General features: G+C 46.7%; 1 long non-coding RNA gene across 2 annotated transcripts in view; it reads right to left on the bottom strand.

Moving 5' to 3' along the window:
• Nucleotides 1-19,380, bottom strand: part of LOC126496746 (uncharacterized) — a 76,456-nt gene that overhangs the window by 23,366 nt on the left and 33,710 nt on the right. Inside the window, exon 2 of one of the 2 annotated variants that reach the window (XR_007590418.1) lies at nt 380-550. This is a non-coding gene — a long non-coding RNA (uncharacterized lncRNA). Of the gene's footprint in view, nt 1-253; nt 551-19,380 lie in introns of those variants that run through there. The other variant, XR_007590417.1, reaches the window with a different exon arrangement.

The raw sequence follows: 19,380 nt of genomic DNA, 5'->3' as shown, positions 1-19,380 counted from the left end.
CAGACATGGACAGAGCCCAAAGCTCTCAACTGTCAGCCTGCCGACAGTGGCTCCAAGAGAGATCTTCTAGAATGGAATAAAAAGTAGGGCCATCATGACCGAGTACTGAGATTCATGCTTAACACACTTTTCAAATGCCATGGTGATCTATGTGGTTATGACAACCTTGACGTGTAGCCTTGAAGAAAGTTACCTTAAGTTCAAGCTTAATTAGTGTTTCCGTATAGCTAATCAACAGACTATTCCATTTTCTTTGGTTTTGCTTTTAATGAAGAAAAAAAATCAAGACATGAGAGAGGGCCCGGTAAGTGAGAAACCAACCGAAGAAGACTATCACCAAAATACTGCAGGCTCATCACCAGAGAGCAGGGAGGCTCACCAGAGTCCTCCGTAGCCAGAGTCCATTCCCAGGGAAAACCCTTCACCTGCCTTCTCGCTGCAATCAGCAGGCAGCAGGTAGAGGTGCTGGGGGCACGTCCTGATTTTTCTGTGTCTGTGTCATTTTCGATCAACTGTGTCATGGGGCTTCCTGTTTCAGCTCCCAGTTATTCTGAAACAAAAATATGCAAGAAAAACATAGGTCACTGCCAACCGCACTGAGACAGTCACTCTAGTACATGGAAACCGAAAAGGGAGGCAGATCATAAACGCCGCTGTGAGCAGGGGGGTCAAATCAATAACACATCTATTCACGTAGTGAGACCTGAAATCTAAGGGTGGCGGTGAGGTGTGACAACCTTTTAAAGCCATTCAGGGGAGATCAGAGCGACAAATGTTCCCAGAATCTCACTGTCTTGTTTGGGGCCACCCTGTTGTGACTTCCCCATGGGGTTGGATGCCCAGTGAGCTTTGAGGCTCTACTTCTGTGTGCTCTTGTTGATTGTTCTGGAGACTCACAAAGGACTTAGAAGATACCCTAGATGATGCCTTAAGCTCCCACCCCCTAGGACCCAGAGCAACCCCAAGCAAGGTCACTGGAAATTCCAGTTCGTGGAGGTGCAGAGCCCCCAGTCAATTCTCTGAGACTCTGAAGATCACAGCTATGGGCTCACTTGAACTTGTGCCAAGTAGCCTCCATAGAAGAGAAGGAAAAAGTGAGACAAGCCCCCGCCACACACACACACACACACACACACACACACACACAACCAAGCAGAGGTTGCAAGGACAGTCCAAAGCTGACAAAAGTTCCAGAAAGACCATGGTTCTATTAATAACTGCATTGTTGCTTGAGGCCCCTGTGGTCAGCCTCCCAAGATGCACCCTGCCTGCAGATCACATTCTCAGCGCTCCCAAACAAGTGAAAGGGTATTTCCAAAGGCAGAGTAGATACAGAGATGCAGATGGTGCCACGCCCCCAAAGGGTATGCTGAAGGCCCACAAAGCCAGCTCTGCACTCAGATCTGCTACACACACACACACACACACACATGCACACACACGCCAACAGAATGGAGCAATTTTTCCAAGAGATGGTTGGAAACAATACTCCCATGGGAGGAAGGTCAAATCTAAGCTGACCACTCTTTCCAGCTGTGATTCTGAACAAGGCTGATAGCTGAGAAGGCAGTACCACTGAGCTTCCTGGGACATCCCCCTGTCTCCTCCAGCAGGCAGCCTGTTTAAGACACCACCCTGGGTTCACCCTGAGCTCCAGCAGATCCTGCACTTCCTTGGGGCCTTTTGTTAATGACTCGTTTTCTGCAGTATCAGTGGAGGGAGTGTATGATTTTTGGAATGGATCCATCCTTCCCCACTCTTGTGATTCCTTCACAACGCACAGTGCCCAAAGGATGTGAGAAGTAGGAAATGTGGAAAGTTGCTCGGACTGGTGTATTGTGTGTTTCCCAACATGTCTGCTGCTGCTGAATGAAGTTAGGAAGTCCTGCGAAGGACAGATTGCCCGTCCATTGAGGTCTGACTGGAATTCTAAGGATGCTCTCTGGGCTGCAGGTCACTAACAGCAGAGCTCCTCTGAGGCTCAAGGCTCTTGATGCGGGCAACTGTGACACCATAGGCCCTTTACTTTCCTGCAAAGGCCCCTACTGGCAGTGGCAGTGGGGAAGTTTCTGGAAGCTAAAGAACCTGGCTGTGTGACACCTACACAGTTAGGAGGAACAGCACCAACACCCCAGGCCCCCAATGAATCTCTTGGGAAAACCAGCTTCCCGTTTTGTGTCCTGTGAGCCAGCATTTTCTGACCAGGCTCACAGTATCCGCCATCTGGCCCAGGATTTCATCTGCAGCGCCTTCCTGGGTGGGCAAAGAGAAACAGGAACTGAGTGACGCACCAGTGGCTGACATGGGTGGAAGGAGAAACTGGCTTCCTTTAGTTCTACCAACAAAGTAGAGGCAGCTGACTACCCTATCCCCACCAGCCTGCCTCTTCTCAGCGGGATGCAGGACCCAAACCTAACGGTCTAGGCAGCTACAATATGGCGTACCCAGTCAAGTGGGTACAGAAATTACTTGGGGTAGCCAGGCCTTACAGATGAAGTAGGCCAAGCATACAGAAGGAGGAAGTGGACACCCTTCCCAAGGTCACACTGGAAGGGGCACAGCTAGACTGGGACTTGAGTCTTTCCCACCTAGTTCCATTGGGCTAGTGGCCAAAGCTGAGAAGTTTCTTGAATTCCAGCTTCTGCTACAGGGCCTGAATTAGCTGGCCTGGGGAACTTTGGCATGGACAAAGCCAGTTCCTATGGGTCCCATGCCGGATGACTAGTTATCAATGGAGGCTAGTCCATCTAGGTACTATAAGAAGTCTGTTCCTAATGCTAAGTGCATCTCAAGAAAGGCTTCCATAATCTAGTGGGCACTGAGAGTGGGCAGAAACTACCCATGACCCTTCAGAACTGGGGTGAGCCTGAATGGGTACCTGGTCACACATGGGACCATATTACTCTCTGCTTTGGTGGCCTTGCTATTCTTGTGGATCTTTAATACTCACTGTTAACACCGCCCCCCCCCACACACACTATGGATACACAACTTTATTTCCCCCAGGATGTGAGAAACAGCCTAGAAACTACATGCACCATACTGTGCTCACTGGGGACCAGAAACGCACAAACCCTTGATGCCTCTCCACCCACCTTGTCTCTCATCAGGGTTCCTGTGTCCAGAGCTACATCCATTATCTCCGAGCAAATTTAGAGCCTTTGTGGGTGGGGGACTCCCCTGAGAAACTTGTGAGTGCTCCATGCATCACTCTTAACTACACCTAACTGAGGAAGTGGCTGCTTTCAGCCCCGACAGCAGAGCCCGAGTCTTTCCCAGAGCTGTTCCAACACCCAGCTCCTCTCACCCACCACCGAGTACAGCATCCCATCTGCTAGAGTGTCCCCATGTGTGTTTTCTCCCAAACTCAGCGTCGGTCCTCTCAGAAGGATGTGCCAAGGCCATCTCTTACCAATCTGGCAGAGCCCAAAGCCCTGGGGATTCCCAAGTCCAGCAGGTAAAGTTTGATAGTCATACCAGATTCCCACCCTGCATCCTGGTCCTCACATTCTGAGAGTCCTGGAATGGCCAGACGCTCACCAGTAATTCAAATAAACCAGAGCCTCAAGGATCTTGCAAGCTGGCTCACCTTTTAATAATCCTTAGGTACCTCTAGGAACTGCCTCAGTTTACGCAAAGTTACAATTGAGCAAAAGGGCCACAGCTAAAGGTCTGGTCTTCCTAGGCTATCTTCTGGTCTTTTCTTTCCACACCCTTCCCTTCGGCTACATTTTTGCTAGAGAAAAATTATTTTTTGGAAGAACATCATTAGCAAATTTATATAGCCTGACTGGCTTTGTGAGAGGCCAAAATAATAGAACACCCTGCTATACAGTCACTAAGAACTGCCACGGGCCTCTGAAGAGCTGTATTCACCAGAAACAACGCAGAGCCCCAGTCCTCCAGGCATGCCAGGCTGGCCCTGAGAGCGAGCAGGTCTCAGTGCAGGTCTCCAGACTAAGCCCATTCTCGCCGCAGTAGCATGCATGGAATTACCCGAGGATGCATTCGACACCCAAAGGCTCCAGCTTCCTCCCGGCTCTTCTAATTTAGAAACTCTGGGGTAAAGACCAGGAACTGGGGTTGTCCTCATAGCTTCCCTCCCCGGAATAGAAATGCAAGAGCCATCAGTGGCAAGTGGTGGTTTGTTCCCTGCGCCAGTCTTCGGCACTGGGTCATGAACTTAGTCTCCTCTGGCCCTACTGACCACACCTAGCCATCTGTTGGTGTCTAGTTTCAGTAACTATACTCGAGCCACTCAGTGGCTGGCCCTTTCCAGAGATTCCCCACAGTGGGCAGGGAGAGTGTGCAACTCCAAAGGCATCCAAAACGTGGGGAGACTGTAGGGGAAGCCTCCATCTCCTGTGTTTGATAGTGCCCTCCTACACAGCACAGATCTGAGCTGGAGGGCTCTCAAACTCATGAGGCAGAAATTCTCCTACACCAAACTGCTCAGCCAGCCAAGCCACCCGTCACTGCCTCCTCTCCCCAGCCTACACAGACATACTGAGACTACGGGACCCTGAGGTCTCTTGACATTTCCCTTTAATAGAAACAGAATCATGTCACCATCTCTGTATGCCTTGCTGTCACCCTGGGAAGGAGGGTGGATACAAAGGCACCCACCTTCTAGTCTGGTCACACTGAAGTGTAAGAGCATAGGTACCAGACACAACAAAACACTTGCACTGAGTCAGGTAGGAACCACAGAAGGGAAGCTTGAGAACAGGTTAAAAAATAGTTTAACAACAACAACAAAAAGCCTAACCTTGTACAGAAAGTATGAAAAAAAAGGAGAAAAGAGAAAAGGAAGGAAGGAAGGAGGGAGAAAGAAAGTTAGGAAGCTGTAAGTACGATACAGGTAAGATGTTTGTCCCTCGGTTTCCATGGTCACCTTTTCCATGGCAGAGAAGGGGCCACAGGCAGGGTGGAGTACTTGGGTACTGTACTGTGGGGGCTTACAGTAATTCACAAACTACAGGCTGGTCAGACCCCAGGAGACCCCAGTTCCCACTCAAAGTCTTCCCCAAAGGTGTGAGCACCCTATCTCTGAGAACAGAGCCCCGTCACTCTGGCCTCTCCATCTCAAGTTAGGATCTCTTGCCTGTTTCAGGTGAAGAAGCAAGGCTTGCAAGATCCTGACATGACCCCCACTTCCACCCCACCCCTGCCCACATACCCCTGCCCACATAACTGCAGTGGCTGGAGAAAGCCTGCCAGCCCAGCCTCCATAAAGGCCCCGGGGCCACAGAGACCTGCACATAATCAAGCCAATTAAACCTAGCTTTAGTGTCACAGATAGGGACCCGGAGGCTACCTGAGGCAGGGAGGAGGAAGGGGGCTGCCGCCTGACACCAAGCCATCTGCCCTCTGTGAAATGTGACCTGATTGGATTTTGAAAAATACCAGAGAGGTGTGTACTCAGATCCTACACAGGAGAGGAGCTGAGGCGACGAGCCAGAGTCAAGTCCACTTCCTCTTGGTAGCACCAAATACTAGAAGACTGGGAACTAGGAATCCTCCTCCCCACAATAAAAGTCAACATTGTAAAATAAGCAATTGATTGAAAACAGAGCTACTAATTACGTAACCAGGGAGGAAAGCAATTAGTCAAGGGGGGGGGGGGGAGAAAGAAAGAAAAAGGGTTTTTGTACACCATAATCTTAAAAATAGAAGTAAAAGCTTCAAATCATACCCAGTTGTCTATTGTGCACCCCTCTTTGAGCTGCTGAAAAGGTTAATAATTTTCCTACCGAAACTGAATGTGGGTTGTGAAAGAGCATTAAAATAAAGAAAATTTCCCCGCGGCTGCTAATGTATTATCACCAAAGCCATCGAGTTTCAGTTTGAGTTATTTGTATTTATTTGTGAAAACAAAGATCACATCAGCAGAAGCCTCATCCTAATCATTGTCCTGGAGTGGCTGAGTTTTTTGGATGGAAAAGAAGAAGACCCTCACATGTATGTACACACACACACACACACACACACACACACACACACACACCAAGTCAAAACAACAGGCTCGAAGGGGAGAATAGTCTTAACTCAATTTTATCATTTGGAAAGAAAAAAGTATTTTCTTATGTAAAACATTAACATTTGTTTACAGTTTGTCCAGATACGAGGCTCCATTTGTGCTTTCGGTTGTTGAAACTTTTGTCTATCGCGTGGCCAGGTAGAGAACTTTTTTTTTTTTTAACTGTAGTGTTTGTTTAACACTCTCAGGAGTGTAGTTATAGCGATATCATAATTCTGTGTGGAAGACTTGGGGGGGGAACAATTTAAATTCTCCTTTCAAAGATCAAAATTGTGAGCTTGGAGACATTTCTGAGCCCGTGGAACCTGGATGAGATGCAGAGGCTTAGGTGCTTTTAACTAAACGGTGTCTCAGATGCCAGGTGAACAGGCTGTTCTCTGAAGTTTTAAAAGAAACCAGATGATGAGGTGGTTAATGAGGCCGTGAGGGTGCTCAGAGACTTCTCTGCGTGTATTTCCATCACAACATAAACATCAGAATGAAAAAAAAAGAGAGAGAGAAAAAAAACCTGCAAAAGGAACCCTCCAGAGGTCTCACATCACCGAACAAACTGTTTTTCTACCTATTTTGTGTTGCGGGCTTTTGTTATCAACCCAATCGGCAAATTGTGGCCAATTTTGTCATGGTGTAAGCAGACATTTTGTTCCCAAACTGTTTTCAACATTTTAGCTACCAATTACAGTCAATGAGAAAAATGAACAAGCCACAACACAAACAGAAAGGGTACTTCTTCTGTACCCAATTAACCCCTTTTAAGGTTAAAAATGCATAGATGTGCACTGGTATATATATCTGAAAACAGAACTCTAGTAAATTCATATTCTGAAACAACCTAATCAGCCTTTTGTGGAAAAAAAAAAGAATCATTAATGATTAACCCGCTGATTGGATTTTGAAACCAGCCAGGAGTCATTCTCTGGTTCTGAACACGATGAGACCCTGAGACTACCCCGTTTGATGACACACTGTATCATTATTAATTTACAAAAAAATTATAGGAACCAGATAAAACTGGAAAATGCAGATGAGGCTCCCTGGGAGTCAAATGAATTAAACCAAGGTTTTAAAAAAGAAATCACCAGTTAAGCCGTTATTTACTACTGAAAATAAACGACACCCACGGAGTTCAGCAATATATTAATATTGAAACCAAACGGCAGTCGTACACCACAAATCATTTCATTAAAAACAAATAAAGAATGACACCTAGTTAAAATGAAAACGCATGGCTTTATTTGATGAGGCATTAAATATGAAAACCAAGACAAGATGGAAAACTGCCATGGCTTTTCCCCCACCCCTTTTTGTTTTTGTTGGTGCATCATTACAACAAGACACTGACGAGGAAGAAGCCAGGAAGGACCCTTCCCTAAAGACTCAAAAGTGACTTGGAAGGAAAGCAGAACAGGAGACGCAGGACCGAGTTCAGAAAGCTCTTCTCTTCCCCGTCCCTCAGGTTCGAAGGTACAGCAATGTGTACATGTGTACATTTTTAGCCTTTTAAAATACCGGCATGCCCACACAGTGCCTCAGATTAAACCAAGGAGAAAATGACACATTCTGAAACCATTTTCTACAGCTACTTTCCTGATAACACTGAGGCGTTTACAATCAAATTAATGAGTTCTTAAAAGCCCAAACATCTCTCCACAGAGAGACAGCACCCTTCACAGCAGCCTGCGCGCACTATCAGTTTTTCAGGCACTTCTGCAAGTATCAGTCTTTGTTATTTGCGTTGAGGAAAATCCAGTTTTTCATCTCTGCTTTAGACAAAGACACTGCTCGTGGCTCTGGGTAGTTAAATTGAGGTAGACTTTGAAAAAAGCCCACGGAGGCACCACAGTGCTTCCCTGATCTCAAACAACGTAGGAATTGGTTGGTTCTTGTTCCTTGTGCCTTTGCATAACCCCGTTGATATTTGAAAATTCTCTAAGTAGCAAAGAGAGGAAACACCCACAGAGTCGAAGGAGTCATTGTCTCTTCAGAAAGTCTATTTCTTCATAAACAGCCTCCCCAGAATAAACAGTGAGGGGGACCCAAAACAAGCAGTCTTTAAAAACTGAGGAGGGTGGCTGGACAAATAGCTTGTCAGAACACTTAGCCCAAGGAATCTCAAGTCATTAGCAAGGGAGTCACTTTTATTTGTGGTCAACCTAAACGATTCTCAGTGAAAGGTTGACATTGCTTCTGGTAAAGTGGAACCTACGAGAACACCAGTGAGTTAATGTCTTCCATTCAAGAGTGTGATGTTTAGTGACCTGCCTGGGATTCAGAAACACGTCAGTCTCCAGCTTTCTCAGTCCCATGAGGCAATGTCCCTCCAAGCCAGCCGACTGCCTTCTGGAAGATCCCAGCATTTAACACAAGACAGACAGAACAGCTTTGAAACAAAGCTGTGATTTTTAAAAAAGTGACCGGGAATTTCAAGACAAAAGAGGTCACCGACATTTGTCATTGTTCAGAGAGCATCTGGTGAGAATTTCCCTTTAGAACGTCCTCTCTGTCCTCGTTCAGCAAAGCCGAGCACTCAGAACAGGCTTGCCCTGAGCACCTACCACCCTTGTAAAACCACACACAGCCCCGCTGCCCTGTGTGAGACTTGGGAAATGATGGTAGCTTTAGTCATCTGGAAAAAGCAAAGCATGACATGGTTTAGAAGGGCTTTTCTTCAGAATTTCTGTGCTTTTAACTCTGCCTCACCACAGCAGAGAAGCTAGGCTCACACTCCTCTGTGCTTGTGACCCGGGAATTTCTTAAGAGCAGGGTGGTTGCACAGCCCCCGAGCTCTTCCTGAATAAATGGTCAACACGTTTTTGTTTTTTGTTTTTTTTTTTTTAAAAAAAGATAATAGAAGAAGAAGAATTCAATTTTGGGGGAAAGTATATATAAACATAAAAACTCTCCTGCATTAAAAATTAAAGTTTTAGCAATTATTTGACATATAACCTGTTTTATTGTTTCTCTTTTTCACACACACACACAACTGAACTAGTTAACACCAAAACTTTTAAAACTTTGTTCTATTTAAATATACTCCTAAGTGTAAGTAAAATGTGTTTTCCCCTCCTTTGCTCTTTTGTTTGAAGCCAATCTATCATTTATAAGATGATGGCAGTAATTTTGTTAAAATAACATAACTTTAGAGGCTTAGACTGGTTCAGATGTAGAATTAGGATATTAAGGTTTTTTTTAATGCAAGACTTTTTTAAAGGATCTATAAATAACTACAAGCCGGGGGTGGGGAGCTGGACAGACAAAAGTCAGAGGAGCCCCCCAAACTCAGAATGCCTTTTTTTCTTTCTACAGAGAAGAAAATAAAATTGACTGCCAGTAAAAAAAAAAAAAAATTAAATATCCAACAAGCAAGAGGAATTTACAATATATGTAATATATTAGATATACTGTAATATATGTGTTACTAATTATGAGGAAAGGCAGCCTGTCTCTGCCCCCAGTCTCTCTGGTGACAAGGCAAGCTAGCCAGTTTCATTACACGGTGGGTCTGTATCACAGACAGCAGGACAGCTCTGGCTGTAGGCTCATGGGTACAGCTAAGCAGCTTCACTCTGAAGGGTGGATCTGTCGCACAAGTCAAAGGCACCGTGATGCCCCTGGACCCTGAAGAGTGGCGTGTGCTTGTGAGAGTCACCTAGCCCTTTCATTGATGTTAGCTGGGAAGCTCGGTCTAATTAGCTGCAGAATGCCAACCAATCTCTTTATCAAAGCCAGCTGAAAACAAAACTGAGAAACACAGCTTGTGGTTTCACAAAAAATGTATTTACATGAAGTGTATTTTAAAGGGACTTCGATCCCCAGGCACAATGCCATCTGTGATGTGCGGTGAGTTTGACATTTAAAGATGTCAGATGTATCTACCTCGAGTCTATACTTAGCTGACAATGCCGCCACCCCCTCCCAGCAAGGCTTGTTTTGCTGATTCCCAGCTTAGAAATCTGAAAATAAGTCTCGATGTTATTGATTTCCCACCAAGGCTCTCCTAGCCTTTCAGTTCTCACCTAAGAGCTGTTCAAAAGGAAGTGGAGCCGTGGGTGACCAGGGGAGGAAAAGCCAACTTTCACATGTTGTCACAGGGATGGTGACGGAGAGACCAAACCACAGAGTCCTGAGTTGGGGGACAGCGTTATAAATGGCAGTAGCGTTTCCCACCCCGGGGCCCACTTCCTCACCCCGAATTATCTAGGGAAGAACTGTCTGTCAAGGAGGCTCTCCTTGACTCTTAAAAATGGTCCACGGTGCCTGGAAAAACCCAAAAGGACACCAAATGTTTAGCGTCACTTAGAGCTGCATCAAAAGAAGTCACACCAAAGGAGCCATAAAAGTCCCTTATAAACGCCGGCTTTAGGGTCTGTAACTGAAGAACTCAGATCCATCCTATCATAGGCCCTGGGTCGGTGTTTAGCAGCAAAGAGTGAAGATACTTCTACTATCAAGAAGTAAGAGTGGATCACCACCGGCTCACCCCCAGGCGAGTGATGTTTAGTCAGTGTTAGCCATTGTTCCCTCGTTCCCAAATACCACTTCCCGGCCCCATTTGTTGGGAATGAAAATTGAGCCCTAATGTAAATTAAGATAAGCCCCAAAGACCCAAACAGAACCACTACCCTGTAGTCAGTAACACCCTGAATTTTCAGAACCCCATTCCTGGGAATATACAGATATTTCAGACAGAACGGGACATGATCCTTAAGCCTCCCACAATCCCCCATTTTCATTAGCATTGTGGAGCCTGGGGGATGCTGACCCAGGACCATAATGCAAACAAGGGCTTATGTGCAGTGGCAGTGTGGCTTTCAAAGGATGTGGGGAGGAGGGGGATATTTTATAACACTGGGCCAGTTCATTATCTGACAGTTGGTTTTCAAAAGGCTTCTGCTCTGAACCGGGGCTTTCATTAGAAACCTTTTGTTGTTTTTTTGTAAAATTGTGGTATTATTTCGGAGTGTATCAAATATATATGTATATATTATATACTTAAAAAACTAAGACAGGATTTTAACACACATATTGAAAACTTTTAAAGAATATGTTGGTTATTGTTACTTATTTATTATTATGGTTATTGTGCTGGGACTCAAATTTAGGGCTTAGTGTATATGAGACAAACATTCTTCCATCCTACCTATGTTCCCCAGTCAGGAGATAGCTCTATTGTACCTGATCTAGACATTACACATTGCAGGCACATAACACTTGGCACTCATGCTTTTAAATTTCATATTTATCAGTTTAGTTTTTAACTGATAACTATACACAAATATCTGCAATAGCAAGCATGTAAAATCCCATGTCAAGTGCCACATTTCCTCCAAATGACTGCTCTAACTCTATGGGAGCTCATTGAAATGTATAGACTTTGGGTCTGGTTCATTTTGATGTGTGATATTTTTATTTGCGAGGATTTTTTTAAAGAAAGTTTATAATTTTTTTTTCAAAAAGGTGATAATTTAGTATGTGAATTTTATTTCAATAAAATGATAAAAATTATTTTAAAAACATCTGCCCTTATAGGTTACCTCCAAACCCTAGAGGACCAGGCTCGCACACAATCGGTTCTACAGAAAAGCTAGAGCCTCAGGGACAACAAACTGCCACCAACGCCGGTCTCTCTGTACCTGTCTTCATCAGCAAACAGCAGCTTTGATTGATGTGAACTTAGAGGTACCAGACTTCACTTCCTAAGAGTTCTCCTCACTTGCCTGAGCTGTGGCCTTCATTCTAGAAGTTACAGAAGCAGGGTCACCAATGCCAAGGTGAGGTGGTCTCCTTGGATATGGGCACGAGCAGACTCTTAGATCCACCATGCCCAGGTACACCAGGTTGGCTGACATTCTGGGTGGGTCAGCACACAGAAGTCCCAGGGAGAGCTGATCAGCTTTTATGGATTCATTTTGAGAAGGGCAAATAGAGTCACCATTCAGCACTTCTGACAGCCCTCGTCCAGCCCACTGGCGACTGCCCGCACAATCAAAGGTGAAGCCCTCCTTTCCAGCCAGTCCAGGCGACTTCTACACCAGGGTCCTCTTTCCTCCAGGTTCCAGCCACCGGCAGACAGGGAGCCCTCGTCCCTCCCTCCATGGCTGACTTTGTTGTTGACACTGTCCCCACTGGTTTATTAGCCTGCCCTGCTTGCTTTCTGCTGCTGCCTGTTGCTAGGGAAGGAGCCTTAATCTCCCAGAAAGAATAACAGTCGCAGTCTGCAGTGAGCAGGCACACGCGGCACAGTTCGGTGACAAAGCAGAAATAGCCCACACATTGATTTTTACATTTTCTCCAACAGGATAACAATGCACATCCCACAGTGGTGTGTGTGTGTGTGTGTGTGTGTGTGTGTGTGTGTGTGTGTGTGTGTTAGTGTATATATATGATACCCATCCCGAGTGTGTTATGTAAGGTTTGCCTTTGGAGTGACTCTGATCTCACTCTGAATCGCTGTCCTTCACTAGCAACCAGGGTGCCTGCAGGCTCATAGAATAGTTTGACTGTGGTTCTCACTAAATTGACAGTCTTTATTTACTACCCCCACCCCAGCGGGGGGGGGGGGGAAGCAAACCACATTGTCAAATCATGTAAAAACAAACCGAAGGAAACTGGGTTTCCAGGCTTTAAGCAGATGTTATTTACCCACAATCCATTTCCAAGAAGTCACTTGGAAACCAACTCTATGTTCATCAGTATTCACTTGGAAGCATGGCATCTTGCTGGTACGGATAACGCACATTTGCTTCTTGCCAGTGATAAGTGCAGGGTAGACTATGCCTTCACCCCAGTTTACCTCCAGCCTGGGGATGTGATCATCCCCAGCCCTTTCTTTATGTGCCTATCTGGCCGCCGTGGCTGGTGGAGATGAGCAAGCAGTTCCTGTGTAGGTGTTCACAGGCTACACTGCAGCCGAGTCCCAGCACCAGCTTGTGTTTCGAGAGATCTCTCCCTTCCCTCTTGCTAGGAGGATGGTCCTTACATGAGGCTTCCTGGACCATGTCCCCCAAGTGTCAAGACTGACTTTCCGGATGGGAAGGCTTGGAGTAGAACTGCTCACTGGGCCTTCCCCAGGGCATAGTTGGTTCAGAGAGGGTGAGCATTTGCGAACTGGGCTCACGGACGAGATGATGAGGAGGATGGATCAGTCTTGTAGCTGGGACTGAGCTGTCACATTAGAGTTGACCCAGCCAAGCCCAGTGAGATGAGTCCTGCTCCGGTGGCCCTCGGCCAGCCGTGTCCTTTGCGGTGCTTTCCCAGGCCCACGGGGTAATATCAAATCCTTTGCAGAAGTGATCTAATACCCTCTCTAGAGAGAGGGAAACCAATAGAAGGATAGTCAGTTTGCGTCTGATGACAATTAAGGACCACAGACACCGACAGCCCAGCTATCACTCTGTCCTGACTATAAAGATCTCCCTGCCATTCTACTCAACGTCCACTCCTCTGCAGTCCACACGACACTTTCCTGAACCCTGTGTATCTGAGCACCTATCTGCTTGACTGGACTGTGGTTTGCTGAGACAGAGACCATAGCTGCCGTTCTCAACCTGTGAGTCATATGACCCCTTTGGGGTTTGAACGACCCTTTCGCAGGGGTTGCATATCAGATATCCTGCGCATCAGATATTTACATTATGATTCGTAACTGTAGCAAAATTATGTTATGAAGTAGCAATGAAAGTAATGTTATGGTCGGGGGATCACTATAACATGAGGAACTGTATTAAAGGATTGTAGCACTAGGAAGGCCGAGAGCCACTGCCCTATAGTCAGTCAACTAACTTCATCTCTCCGGCTCCAAGTATCCTTCCTGGGGCATAACAGCACATGTTCGTCTGTCTGTCTATCCCAGAGATGAGCACTTGCCAGGATGGAACCTTCCATATGGACACAGGCTCAGAGAAAAAATATTCTCAAAACCTGCCCCGTTAGCCCTGTCCAGTAGGCCCTTAAAAGAAAACAGAAAAGAGAAACTGTACTAAGATTGTTTACCCAATTAAATAACATTTGTCTTCAGAGGCTTTTGTATGTATAAGCTCCGCAGCCAAAGCCATTGACCAGTCTGGCACACCTAATCCAGTGTTCTGCCAAACATTCTGGAGGACAGCATCTAAGTAAAGCTGCTTACCAGGCGAGTGGCCTGCAGGGTTAGTCTAAGGTGTGTGCCCAGGGAAGCGTGCATGTGGTGGCCAAGGAGGGGGCTTTCTGGCCAACAGGACTCGAGCATGTTCTTCATAGAAAGTTTATTAGGTTGGTTATTTCAAACCCAACACTATTTCAACTCTGAGTTTGCAAGGTCACCCCCAGTTCGCTGGGTTTTTTAAATATAGCTTCATTTAAACTACCCAGCTGCCCTAGAAGGTGAAGGGCAGGTGGACTCAGACCCGTCGTTTGTTCATTTGTTTATCTAAAAGAAGAAAAAAAGCTTCTCTGGGCAGAGAGACCTGGTTAGTGGCTTCTGGGACTCAGACCTCCTGCCCAGAAGAGCCAGAGCCCAGCCTTTTGATTCCCAACCCCCACATCTGGGGGCTGTCCAAATGGTATAGCCTCCTTGTTACAGGAAGGTCTTAGCCTACCCTGAGGGTAGCAAGTGGAATCAGTAAGCTTGGGATAAAAGACCACAGAGCTAGCTACTCCCTAGCGAGGTCTGGACTAAACTCTGAGGCAAACTGTCTAGTCTTGTGGTTGAAACCCTGACTTGATATCACAGAAGGCACACTCCATAGATGCGGCCTACACTTCCCATCGGCCAAGTAAGGCCCACGGGTGTCTCTCTAGGGGTTTTAATGACACACTTTGAGAAAATGATTAGTTAGGTGTGTCACCAGAGTGAAAGGACACAAATGACAGGCATCCAAGCACACTCTGAGGATTCTGAGTCAACATCCAAGTACATCACCCCATATTGTCAAGCAGTGAAGGAGCCAGACATAGGTCTGGAAACCAGAAGTAGGAGACCACTGCACTGGGAAGACAAAGAGAGAAGAAGAGAGAGTGAATGGGTATTTTCTCTTTCTTCACAGTAGCCCCTCCATCTGCAACAGTGTTCAGCCATGGGCAGGCAGCCCACGGACTTCTCCCCTAGCCTGTTCCATCACCCAAGACCCTCCTCTCCCTTCAACCACCCAGGCAGCCTCAGCATGTCTCAGAAAGACCCGGAGACCCTCTACAGCCTTGGGTCACTGAGCAGTGGTGTCTCGCAGACCAGAAGTGGACAGAGCACCCAGGGGTCCCTGTGCTTCTGAGTTTCCAAAATCGGGGCTGCAGCTTGACTTGACAAGTTACGTCTCTAACCCTAACACGTGGGGAGCAGAGACGGCAGGATGGAGAACTCAAGGCCAGTCTGGGCTATATGTGATTTCCAGGTCAGAGAGAACAGGGCTGGAGAGAGAGCTCAGCTGGTGAAGTGTCCGCCATGCACGCGTGAAGGCCTGAGTTCAGATTCCCAGCACCTAAATCAAAATCCAGGTGTGATCAAGTGCATCTGAAGCCCCATCGCAGGACCTGGTCAGACTGTCTGACCAATCGGCGAATGCCAGGTTCAGGGAGATGCCTCAGAAAACCAAGATGATGGCACAGAGAACTATCGAAGAAGACATGTTGACTTCTTCGTAACATGCATGTGCATGTGTACACACCCATAATACATACACAAATAAACTGAGAGAAGAGAAATGTTGAGGGAGGGAGGGAGAGAGGGAGGGAGGGAGAGAGAGGGAGGGAGGGAGGGAGGGAGAGAGAGAGGAGACAAAAGTACACAGGCCACACTCATTTCGTGCCAGATCAAAAATGCGGGGGAGGTGACATTTGGAGAAGGGCCTATCTCATCAGCCTGTGGCTTGCTTGTCTTTTTTTTTTTTTTTTTTTTTTTTTTTCCTGGGGGAGTTAGAAGGCCTGCTCTTCCTGGGTCCTCCTGATTGGCTTGCGGCCCTCTTTGGGAGAGTGGCAGCCACGATCACCAGCAAGGCCTGGTGGGCCTCTTGTGGCACCCTGTCAGGCCACCCAGGTCATTGTGGCTTTTCTGGTCCTTTGCCACAGAAGCAAGCAGGAAGCTCCTTACCCACAAGGAGGGGATAGGATCCTGCTTGAGCCGCTCACAACTGCAGAGAAATCTGTTATTTGCTGCTCACCTCTGCTTTTCTTCCTATAGGCTGAAGGTTGATTTCATTTGTTTAAGTTCATTTTTAAAAAAAAAATTAATAATTTTTTTCTTTTTTCCCCTTGGTGCCAAAGAGCAAGCCCAAGGCTTCAGGCATGTTAGGTGAGCGGCTTACCCACTGAGCTACTTCCCAATTCCTTGACATCATTATAATAAATAATTCACATAGTTTTTTTTTTTTTTAGAAAGTGAAAAGAGAGGCCCTGAAGGGAAAAAAAAGAGTAAAAAGAAAAGGGGGAAGAATTGAGGAAGAAAGGACGATGGGAAGGGAAAGGAACCCAAACACTGAACCTCCCTTAGAGAGAACTGGGAGAACCACGGCCTCCTTTTGGACTCAGATATTCATCTCACAGAGCACTTAAAAATCAGTTACCGAAATAAAAAGGGAAAGGCTCTTGGGTCGGACTCCCCCTGTTCTGTGGAGATGCATCCGCAGGATGAGGGCTGGGGGAACCCACTTAGGGGCTTTGTTCCCTAGCGTCTTGACTGAGAGTTTTAGCAGCAGGCCAGTCATGGAAGCCAGGAAGGCTTAGACCCCAGACTGTCAATGTAGCCTCAGAGCCCAGCTAATGAAATAAATCTCTGCCTGCGGGGAAGCAAACACAAAGGGCCACCTCAGGGAGCGGTGGGGGGCATCCTTCCAGCCCTTTTCAGGAGTGTGGTTTTAATGGAAAGTGCTCTGAGATTAGTGATGATTCTGCAATTTATCTGAGAAGTCAGAAGAGGGTTTCAAAATGATGCTCTATAGAAATTTGTACTTGTGACTCCACAACCCCCATCGAGTGCTCCAGAGTATCTTGGCGAGTCTCCAGAGCTCAGCTCCCCAATTACCGTGGCTGCTTGGAGAATGTTCTAAAACTCCAACACTGCCCCTCAGGCCGGCAGCCTGGCCGACCACTGTGAACACCCTACCAGCCATTTCCCTTCACTCTGGCCCCAGACCTAGCCAGCTTGCATCTTCCTATTCCTTGGCTTTTTTTTTAGGCCTTCTCTGTCTTATCAGAGAAACAGGCCATGTCCATCCTGGTCCCATCCCCCCCCCCCCTCTTCATCTCTTCTTCTTTTTCCTGATAAGCCCATTTCACTCTCCGCTGGACCCCCCCCCCCCCTCTCCCCTGTTGGAATGCAGATTTCTGATATTACATTCCAGGCCCTCTTCCCTTGGTTTCACCCCATTACTCTGGTTACCCCTCTTTCAAGCATGCTAACTTCTTCATATACCTCCTGGGTATCGATAACCTTCACAGGTGGGAGAGCTACAAGCTTTTTCCTGCTCAGACAGCATTCAGGCAAGCTCATCCTCTTTAACTCCTGTGAGCTGTCTGTCCTCTGTGTCTCTCCTTTCCCTCACTAGGGTTCTCTGTCCCTGTGGTGCTTTCCAGCTCTTCATCCCCCCACCACCACCCCAACTCCACGTGTGTGGTCCCTTTTAGAATTTATAACAAGGACAGGGTGGGAGCGGTAGGCGAGGTGGGGGTGGGGCAGCATCTGATTAGAAGATAAAGTTTTACCTTGCTAGCTGGTGACAAAGGTGGCCGTTTGGACCTACATTATTTCACACACTGTGTTGGGGTGGTGTGCAGTGTCTAGTCTCAACCCCCCCCCCCAGGAATGAAGTTATTAGGTGTGGCATGTGTCCCCAAGAGCACTGAAGCTGCCTGAGGATGGGAATGAGCCCCTGGCTTTCCCCGGGAGAGGGGGGACCAGAAATCTCAAGACGCACAGCTTTCCAGCGGTGAGGCCGTCTCATTCGGAAAGAAAGGCCGGTCGTGTTTTGCGTCAGCGAGATAACTACTTCACGCATGAAGGCCTCTGCAGCCCCCACCCCCACCCCGGGCCCTGTCTTCATCTGTCACCCCCACCCCGAGCAGAACTTAGTGCCAGTGTTAGTCACCCGTGTGCTATGACAACGCTTCACACAGGTTGGAACCAAACTCACTATCAAGAACTATGTGAGTTGTCCGTCCCAGGGCGACCGGCTTGTGTGGAGCTAGGTAGAATTAGCGCCCATTTGACCGACATGGACTTTACATATACCAGATATGGCTCTCGAACGTGCTGTCCGAGAGAGAGGGTAAAAACTGAAGGGATGTCCTAGAAATGGCATTGGGAATAGTCCTCTCAAGACAGCAAGTCGTTATGGAATCTTGTTTCATGAGGTTTTAGCTCTCCAGGGAATATAAACCGCTTATAGATTCCTCACGGGGAGACTGGAGAGTTAGCTTAGTGGTGGAGTATTTCCCTGGCCAGTCTGACGCCCTGCACTCAACCGCCAGCATTGTATAATAATTTACATGGGCAACTCCCATCTATAAATCTCTCTTAGTAAGATGGCATGCTTAAGAATAATAAGTAGGGCCTGATGGTCCAGCCTGTATCTCGCCTACAAGTGACCATCACAAGTTGAAACCCAGCCTGGGCAGCTTAGAGAGACTGATATTCTTGAAGAACGGTACAGCTCAGTGGTAGAGAGCTTGCCTAACCTAGTATGCATGCGGCTTAGATTCAAACCTCAAAAAAAAAAAAAAAGATACAAATAAAATTGGACTTAACATTATGAAACCACAGGTCAGATCCTACCTAGTTCAAAGTTCAAATAAGGCCACCCAGCCTAAGTGACATGAAAAACCTTGGTCTTTTCATATCGTCCTGAAAGAGCCATGGGCTGCAGACTAGAGAGCAATGCCACAAATAAAAACTCCCAATGGAATAACCATCTCTGACTTCATGGCTTTGTGGAGTCTCAGGCTGGAGCAACCAACCCTGAGCTTCACCCCGGACATGACTAACAGTATAGCTCGGGGAAATGTCCAGATTGAGGGGCGGGGGTCCTTGCTGCAGGGCTTTATAAAGAGGTTGATCTAGTCACAGAGAGAAGAAATGGCCCTCCTAGGGCCAAGTGCAGCAGAGGCAAAGAACCCAGAACTACAGGGGGCTCCTCAGATTTTTAATTTTTTCCTTTAAATTTCTTTTTTTAATAAAAATTTCAACTCTATTACTAAAATAAGTAGCAAAAAAAAAAACCCAAAAAACCAAAACCCAAATCTAGCTTCTGTACAATAGTCAGAGTAGCCATTCTGAATGGAAGCTTCTAAGAATTCTTACAAATCACATCTAGCTCCTAATTTTATTACAGATGATTCAAATCCTCAATTTCTACAGATGTGTACATATTTTTTTT

Source organism: Alexandromys fortis, unplaced genomic scaffold (assembly GCF_014885135.2).
Source record: "Alexandromys fortis isolate MF-2015 unplaced genomic scaffold, M_Fortis_MF-2015_v1.1 scaffold_6, whole genome shotgun sequence".
NCBI classification, from domain to species: Eukaryota; Metazoa; Chordata; class Mammalia; order Rodentia; family Cricetidae; genus Alexandromys; species Alexandromys fortis.
The sequence above is the reverse complement of the archived record's forward strand: the minus strand, read 5'-3'. Positions and strand labels throughout refer to the sequence as shown.